This window comes from Marmota marmota, unplaced genomic scaffold, assembly GCF_001458135.2.
Source record: "Marmota marmota marmota unplaced genomic scaffold, marMar, whole genome shotgun sequence".
NCBI lineage: Eukaryota > Metazoa > Chordata > Mammalia > Rodentia > Sciuridae > Marmota > Marmota marmota.
The window spans coordinates 22,444,360-22,453,570 of NW_025999932.1; the positions used below are offsets into that span (position 1 = coordinate 22,444,360).

The 9,211-nt window shown below is 36.7% G+C and overlaps 1 pseudogene across 1 annotated transcript; it reads right to left on the reverse strand.

Annotated features, from left to right (window-relative positions):
• Window positions 1-7,867: 7,867 nt before the first annotated feature.
• On the reverse strand, window positions 7,868-8,835 carry LOC107140836 (annotated as a pseudogene). Its single transcript, XR_001503327.2, has one exon. The product of XR_001503327.2 is annotated as a 40S ribosomal protein SA-like (transcript).
• Window positions 8,836-9,211: the final 376 nt, after the last annotated feature.

The window sequence follows — 9,211 nt, forward strand, 5'->3', positions numbered from 1 at the left end:
TCAGGGTCAATATAACACTTCCTCTTTGCCACTTGAAGGTGTATGCTCCAAAAAGCAGAGATACTGTGGAAGGGCACAGTAAACATAAACTACAGATTGTTACTTACAAACATTTGATCAGTTCATAATATCTAATATGGACTTATGGGGAGGGTTTAAGTCAGTAGGGGAAATCAACAAAATGTTTGTGATTATTTTTAGCATTCATGCTTTCTTTATCTTAAATTTTACAGTTTCTCTTTATTCTCTTGTTCTTTATTCTCTCCCCCCACGTCTTGTCTCTATTCCATCTTAAAACACACAGTGCTATTAAAACAAACAAGGAACTCAATGAGTGGAGAATACAATATAGAGAAAGTGGAAATATTAAAAATAATCATAAACCCTCATATTCTAAACAAATATTCTATGCTGAGACTATGAAAACTATACATATCTGAATACATACTCACAGGTAATAATGAAATATTTATCCAATTTGGTATCCTATTTTGAGGACTTAAGCAAATTTAAACTTCCTTTTATTAAATAACATTTTCTGAAATGTCCTAGTTTATATAAATTACCTCTGGAATCTATAGTCAAGAATGATTCTAAACAGAATATTTTTTAAATGACAGTTTTATAGTACATTCATTTTGGATGTAAAAATGTTTATTTACTTGGAATTTATATAAGGAGAAATGATTTTGTATAACTAAGAATTTTGGAAAATAAGGAATCTAATTGCGGAAAATTTCATTAGGATGTTTCAGAAACTTAAGAAAAGAATGAAGTGCTTAAACATTTACTAATAAAAGCCTGGATTAATTGCACAATCATTTTCCATTGCTATTTTGTTGGTATAATTTAAATATTTACCTCAAAGTCACCTCAAATTCTTTACAGAAAACATGAGCATTAAGATATTATTATTACAAGAATTATGAATAGAAACAGCATTTATTTTAAAAAAATGATTTTTTATGCAAAAAAGTATTGATGATTAAAACGATGTTGGCCTAATAGTAAAATAATAGCATACCTGAATATTAAAATTTGTATCTTATAATATGTATCCTAGATTTATACCAAATTATTTTTTCTGAGAACTTGCAAGATATTTGCAGACTAAGGTTAAGGTCTAAGAAAAGAATAGGATAGAATTAAATAGTACAGGGCTCCAGCATAGATTAGGTTCAGAACTTTCTATCTAACCTTTTCTACTTCATCCCTTTTAAGACAATGAAAGAGTGCCCAAAACTCCCTGTGACCCAATCACTGATTTTTGATCAGTCAGATAAATATCCTGCTTGAGTATTAAACAGAGGGTAGTCAGGGTTGGTCCCTAAGAAGAAAGGAGCTTAAAGTTCCCAACCTCGTACACAAATATTCTTGCCATGTTTATATGTGCAGGCAATTAACAAGTGGGTAATGTTGCATAACATATTAAGTTTTAAATATAATTTTTTTCACTTGAAGAAATAGAAATTGTCAGGGTAGGTAGAGTGTTATCATTGGTAGTTTTCAAGTGCTCAAGCGTACGGGTCATTTTATCCAATCATGAAAAGTTGGTATAACGTTATGAGGATGTAAATGTATATTAGACCAATGATTAACTTACAATTTTTTAAAAACTTCTAAAATTTTAATTTTCTCTCCTCTCTGAGTTCCTGGCATTTTTATTAGTGCATTATAATTAACACAACAATAGGGTTCATTATGCCATATTTATATGTGCATATAATACAATTTAGTCCATTTCATTCCCCAGAACTTACCTTTTTCCTCTCCTCCTCCCTCCACCTGATCCCCTTATTAGTTTCTTCCATTTATTAGTTTTCATTGGTGCATTAAAGTGGGATTCATTGTGATATATTTATACATGCATATGGCATAATTTGATCCATCTTCTCCCCCAATTCTTATCCTTTCTATTCCCTACTCCTTCCTCCTTGATCCCTTACCTCTATTGTACTGATCTCTTTTCTATTTTTCTGAGTTCTCCTTTTTTTTTTAATTCCTTTCTTACTAGCTTTTGAATATGAGAGAAAATATTTGACCCCTGACTTTCTGAGTCTGGTTTATTTCACTTAAGTTGCTGTACTCCTGTTTCATCCAGTAACAGTTAACATTAACAGTTCATTCTTCTTTGTAGCTGAGTAGAACTCCATTATGTCTATATACCACATACTCCTTATCCATTCATCTGTTTATGGACATCCAGTCTTGTTTCATTACTTGGCTGTTGTGAATTGCACTACTATAAACATTGGAATGGATGTATTATTATAGTTTGCTAATTTTAGTTCTTTTGGATACATACTGAGAATGAAATAACTGGGCAGCTCCATTCCTAAACTTTTATGGAATCTTCAGGAAACTTTCCATAGTGGAATTTTCAGTCCACATGTGTTCCTTTCTCCCCACATCCTCACCAACATCTATTGATATTTTACCCTTGATGGTTGTCATTCTAACTGGGGTGAGGTGAGATCTCAGTGTTGTTTTGATCTACCATGGTGGTTCTATTTCTATTTATTGTCACTAATACTGTTGTGACGGATGTCTTTTATTCATTCATTACAATTCTAAGCATTAATGTGGGATTTTAAACTTTTCATAGAAACTTAGCAGTACTCTGAAATTTTGCTTTTTTACTCTATCTCTTCACAAGTATTTAAGTATGATACCTTAATTGTTTTTTTTTATTTCAGTTCTTCGTATACTTCTATTTGTTTATGCCAATTGGCGGACAAAAATAACTTTCATGCAATTTGAAAACTCATATGCAATTTGTGTGAATTAGATGAGAAAAATCCAATATTACCTAAAGCAATATAATGAAAATTATGTATGATTTAGCCAATTTCACCATAAACAATAGTATTCCCAATTATGAAATGGCAACAATACAAAATAACTAAACTGTATACAAGTTATTCATTTGCTACCAGACAGCACTTCTCTATTTTGTAATTTTTTCCTGTTCCATGGAATTTTCTATACCTCCACCTATTCTCTGGTGATTTGATGATAAGTCCACATCTTCCCTGATTGGCAGCTTTTCTAAAACAGAGTGATTTTGACTACAAGTAAAAGAAATGCTAACGAACAGTTGCTTGAATATTTCACTGATTTGGGATCCAGGATGCTCCTGTCTTAAGGTGTAGTCTGACAATGTGTCTTATAATTTCCCTCATGTTTGCTACCTCACTTTCACAAGATGGCTGTGCTCCACAGGGAAGATAAAGAGTCACGTGCTTTCTCTAGTGAAGAGTTTCCTCCTGATCTCTGAGGAGAAGCTCTTGATGAGAATCCACCTGCGTGTGACTGGCCATAGCAGTGTAATAGCTGCCTCTGAATTTTTCAGATTCCCAGAAGGAAAGACAAGAACAAGTTGGCTGGGAACTGATGTTCATTGGGTGCACCTTCAGTTCATACTGGGCCTCCACACTCTATATGTCTACCCAAGGGCCTACTCATAGCATTTTAGCTCCCTCAACCCCAAAGTCACCTCAGACAAGGATCTTGTTCTCCCTTTTCTTGATCTTAACTTATAATTTAGGGGGTAAAGTTGAATTCATTCTAATTATTTAATTTTTAAAAAACATAGATTGTTCACTTCAATTATCTCTGTAGATTCAGATTCATAAATCTGTCCTGTATCCATTTGAATGGACACCAAGGTTGGTTCCATTACTTGGCTATTGTGAATTTCACTACTATAAACATTGATATGCATATATCATTCGTTGTAGCATGCTAATTTGAGTCCTTTTGGATAAATACCAATAACCAATCAGTTAATGAGCAAATGATTTATTTATTTTTTTAATCCTAATATATACATAAAAGTTGCTGAGAGCCATATGGCAATTTCCATATGGCAATTTCCTTGTCAGCCTACCCCATGTTGCTTAGAGGAAGGACTCTCCATTGTGGACCCAGGTCATTTGCAGTGACTTTGCATGAAAGGTGACCTTGCTCAAGGACCAGGGCAGATCAGGGTTTAGAGTGGATCAGGGTTTAGGGCGGATCAGGGTTTAGGGCGGATCAGGGTTTTTAGGGCAATCTGGGTTTAGGGCGGTTCCAGGTCTAAGGTGATTCCTGCTGGGAATAGGGCGTATCCTGCTGCCTCAGGCGCCTTGAGTTCCCGTTGAGTTCTTGCGGGATTGAGAGAGTATTTGGGATGTAGAGTGCCGGTGGATTTTGCCCAGAACGTGTTTGTAGAGTGCCGGTGTGAGTTCGGGAATAAAGAGTTGCTGTTTGAATCTACAAGGTGTGTTGTGGCTCGTGATTTTGTGCCCAGCCAGACTGCGGCAAAAAGTAGTTTCAAAATTATTGAATCATAAGAGTAACAAATGTACTTATTTAAGCACACCATTTATTTACAGTTTGCTATAGTGTAGTTATTGAATGTTACCCAAAGGCCCATGTGTTAAAGCCTTGGTCCTTAGCTTAGTGTGATTGGAAGGTTGTAGAAAACTTTATGAAGTGGGTCCTCATAGGAAATGTTATGTCATTGCTGGGATAATTTAAAGAGTATCAAGGGATGGCAATCTCTTTCTCTCTCTTTACCTTCCTGCTGAGGCGAGGTGAGCAGCATGCTCTAGCCTGCTCTTCCCAACATGATGTGCTATCTTCTCATAGGCCTAAAATGAGAGGAGCCAGGACGCCATGGACTCAAACTTCTAAAGCCATGAGCCAGAATGAGTCTCTCCTCCTTATAATTTGACTCTCTTAGGAATTTCATTATAGTAATAGAAAGCTCATAAACACAGTTCTATTTGGCATTCGCCTAGAAGAAGATGTTTAAAAAGCTGTATTCCACAGTTATGTAAGTTGATCTCTCCTCCCTGCTTCTGGGTGATGTGGTTATGCTATTTGTTTAAAATAGGGTAATTTGTTTCTATTTGTATTCCATTCTTCATTTTCTTTTCGTTTTATTTTATTTTTTTAGTATGTGAAATGATGTCTCTAAAAGATTTTAGAAAAATATGTATTCAGAATACTACCCCTGATTCCTTTTGTTTTGTTTTTAGTACTGAAATATAAATCACATACAATAAATATGCCCTTTTAAAAGTTTAAAATACACTGGGTTTTAGTATATTTTCCATATTCCATTTTCCCAACCATTTCATCCAGTCTTCTGTTCACAATCAATATTAAACGAAGTTAGTGATTTCTTCAACTTTTATTCTACACTATGTATTGAATCCTAGACTTCAATTACTATCTTATAATTATATACATAAACTCCAGTTATGGGTGAGGATCCTGAAACTGGGCGAGATTGAAATTTTTTTTTAATATCATATAATTGTGCTTGTAAATTGCACTTAGAAACCAGGTACTTTGAAACCATATCCCTTATATGGTTTATATCGTTTATACAGAAGAAGTCCCAAACTGCTGCCATAATGCTGTAGTCCTGCCCACCTACTGCAACACCTCACTTGGATTTTACCAAAAGTGTCCACGAGTCACCTTGCTGAAGTCCTTCCTCACCTGTGGTCTTTTCATCAGTGTGCAACCCAAATGAGCCACTGAAAACCAGAGTGGTATCATGTCCTTCTCTATTTGAATCCTTACAATATTTTCCCTTAACAATCCAAAGTACTAAAATGGTTAAAGTCTGTACATGACTTTCTCACCCTCTTTTTTTGGTTTCATCTTCCATCACTCTACGTTGGTTTTTGATGTATTAGCCACACTAGTGTCCCTGATGGACACTAACCAAAATCTCCACTTCAAAGTTATTATTATTATCTTAATGTTCACTCTTTTCAAACCTGATGATAAAGATTTATTAATTTTAGTATATATGCTAGATCAATGTGAAATATCATAAAGCACAGCACAGGGTCAAAGACATAGCAGGCATTCAGTAACTATCTTGTGAAAGAATTTTAAAGTGTCAAATGAAAAAAAAATGATTCCCAATATTTTGGGATATTTTCATCCAGTTACCATTATGATAGTGGTGAAATAATTTTAAATGAAATCTAAACTGTTTGAAGTCTGTAGCAGCATAAAATTCACAGCACATGATAATTTGGATGAAAACATAAAGAGTGGATATATGAAAACAAAACTTCCTTTCTATGAAATTGCATTGTGTTGATTTAATCTTCAATATAGGAATTTCTAGTTTCAGAGGATTGAAGTTGTGAATAGGATATATTTCAAGACCCAGTTTATTTACATGGGGAGAAATCTCTGCATGGACAATATTTAACGATTCTGTTATTTGGCAAATTCTTTTTAAAAGATTGATTTTGATGATTAATATTCAATTACATATGTTACAAGGTTTTTAAGAAGTCTAATATTAATAATGACCAACATTTGAGAGAGAAATAAGAAGTTTAGATATTCTGATTTTTATTTTTAGACATGTCGGTACATGGTATGTAAATTAGCAATTATACATGGCTAATCAAAATAAGGAATGAGAAATGGTTGTGAAGATGAAGACAGTTGCATGCAGGCAAGGCAACTGAGAAGCCATAGAAAATGTCTTTTATTTGTGATCAACATGGCACAAAGAAATGCTGAAATGACCCAGAAGTTATGTTGTGGTAGAAAACACTACAAAAACAAATTATGCTAGGTACATATACCACAGATGGAAATAATCAATTATACTTCTTTCTCTCTGAGATGTCTCATATCCTTGTAGTCTAAGAAAGCCAATATGCATACAGAATTTTGGAAACGTAAACCAAGTTCAAATACAAGGAAATTATCACCATTTGTTTTTAATTCCTTATTCCTATCTCTACATCAGACTTGGATACGAGAGCTAAAATGCTGGGGCTTGATTTTTCTTCACAAAAGTACTGTTGTTTGATGAATGGGAATATTCATGTGCAGATTAAGTCTTGTGTTAGAGTCTGTAAACAAGTCAAAATAACACCTGGCATTTTGCCAGGGGAATGTTAGAGTTCGTAAACAAGTCTGGATGGTGCCTGGCAAAATGTCAGAGGGAGTGGTTTGAGAAGTAACAAAACTGAGCCATTAAGTGTAGAGATTCCTGATTGGTTGACTGATGTATCTAGTTTATGCCAATTAGATAAGCTGTGTGGAATGTATAAATACTGCTCCTGTCCTGCAATAAAGGGCTCCTACTCCTGCTGTATCAACGTACACAAGTTATTCGTCACCCCCCCCTGATTATTCTGCTGCAGCTGGACTGCGGCAGTCTTGTATGGAAATCTTCAAATGAACAATGGAAGAGTTCTAGGAGGGTCCTAAATCAGTGTTGTGAGTATAGTCTATGGGACACTTTACTGGACTATTATTCAATGAGGAGCTAGCTATAGACTACTCAGTTATTGCTGATTCAATATTGAGAAAGGTGTCATGTAAAAAGTAGGCCTGTAAGTAGGCAAGTAGATGGAATCCTCAAAGTCATACTGCATAAAAACATACACCCGTTATTATATTAGTGTAACGCACTCAAATATAATGTACAAACAGAGAACGTTAGGTGAACCTAGAAGGCCTCTGGACATAGCTAAACTCAATATTGGACAGTCAGGGTGTCTTAGAGACTCATAAATTTGGGTTCATTAAACAAAGAAGAAAGAAAGAAAGCTATAAACTGCTGTGATTCTTTATTTTCATTATCTAATATTATCACGAACCTGCATGAGTGTTGAACCATGATGCATCTGAAAATCCACATTTCCCTTAGCACTTTCACACTGAAAGATTCCCAGTAGTGGTGTCTCACTGTCCAGGGTTACATAGTTCAAAGCAATGATTATTTCACTGTTCCAGACAGGTATATTTTCTTCTTCTTTTTTTTTTTTTTTAGAAATTGGTGCTTATTCTCCTTATTTCCATCTTGCTTATTAATGTGTGACTGCAGAATAACTCAAGACCACTTGGTTCCTACCCACTCAGTGGCCTGAGCAGTGGGAGCTGCAGACCAGTCGTGAGTGGCTGGCTGGGCACTCCAGTCTTCAGTAGGGAACTGCTGGATAGGCACAGAGGGCACCTGCACACCTTCAGACCAGTCTGCAACCTCAGGTTGAGTAGCAGTGAACTCAGGAGCTGGAGCAGTCCATTCACCCTGAAATTCCTCCTTGGTCACAGCCTTTCCAGCAGCAGCCTGCTCTTCCTTTTCAATCTCTTCAGGATCTCTGTAGAAGTACAGATCAGGCATAACCTCCCATGGGTGCTCACCAGAAATGGTGCCACGCATGCGCAGAACTTCTCAGGCCAGCATCCACCAACCACATCAGACCCACAGAATGAGCTCCCTTGTTGTTGCATGGAATGGCAAGGTCCACATAGCGCAGAGGAGAGTCTGTGTTACACAAAGCAATGGTAGGCAGATTGACATAGGACGCTTCTGTTAGAGGCTGGTGGTCAGCCCTGGGATCAGTAACCACCAGAAGACGTGGCTCCCGGAAAGCTGCCTGGATCTGGTTAGTGAAGGTTCCAGGAGTGAAGCGGCCAGCAATAGGGGTGGCTCCAGTGGCAGCAGCAAACTTCAGCACAGCCCGCTGGCCAGTATTCCTAGAGGATATGACACTGACATCAGCAGGGTTTTCAATAGCAACAATGGCACGAGCTGCCAGCAGAAGCTTCTCCCAGGTCCTCTTCAGATTTATGATGTGGATGCCATCGCTTTTCCTTTTGTAGATATACTGTTCCATCTGGAAATCAAGGTTGGTGCCACCTAAGTGGGTTCCTGCTGCAAGGAATTTGAGGACATCCTCCTCCTTCATTTGCAGGACATCAAGGGCTCCGGACATTGTGACAGTTTCCCTTTAAAGTTACGACGGGAATCAAGAACAACGCCGAATGGATCCCTCCCTGGGTAGCGCGGAAAAGCTTCTTCTTTTTTAACTTTAAAAAAAATAACACGATATAAGTGAGAGAATGTGACAAAAACAAACAAACAAAACCCCTTTCATTGGTTTAAACAGTACTTGAAGAAAAGATCCTATGATGCAGGTGCCTTTTCATTCCCAGTTTGCAACAGTAGGTTGCTGGAGAGATACCCATGGATTAAATCCTGAGAGGTTTAGGATTAAAGTGAGTTTGGAAGGCATCAGCTAACCCCTAGTGTTACTTGCAGTCACAGCCTGCATAACGGGGTGGAGGTGAGTAGATAGATGGATGGAGGTAGTGGTCAACAAATCACAAGCAGCATGCATGGACTCAAAAACATCCATTGCATTTTGCAACAGGAAAATCATCAGTGATCTTG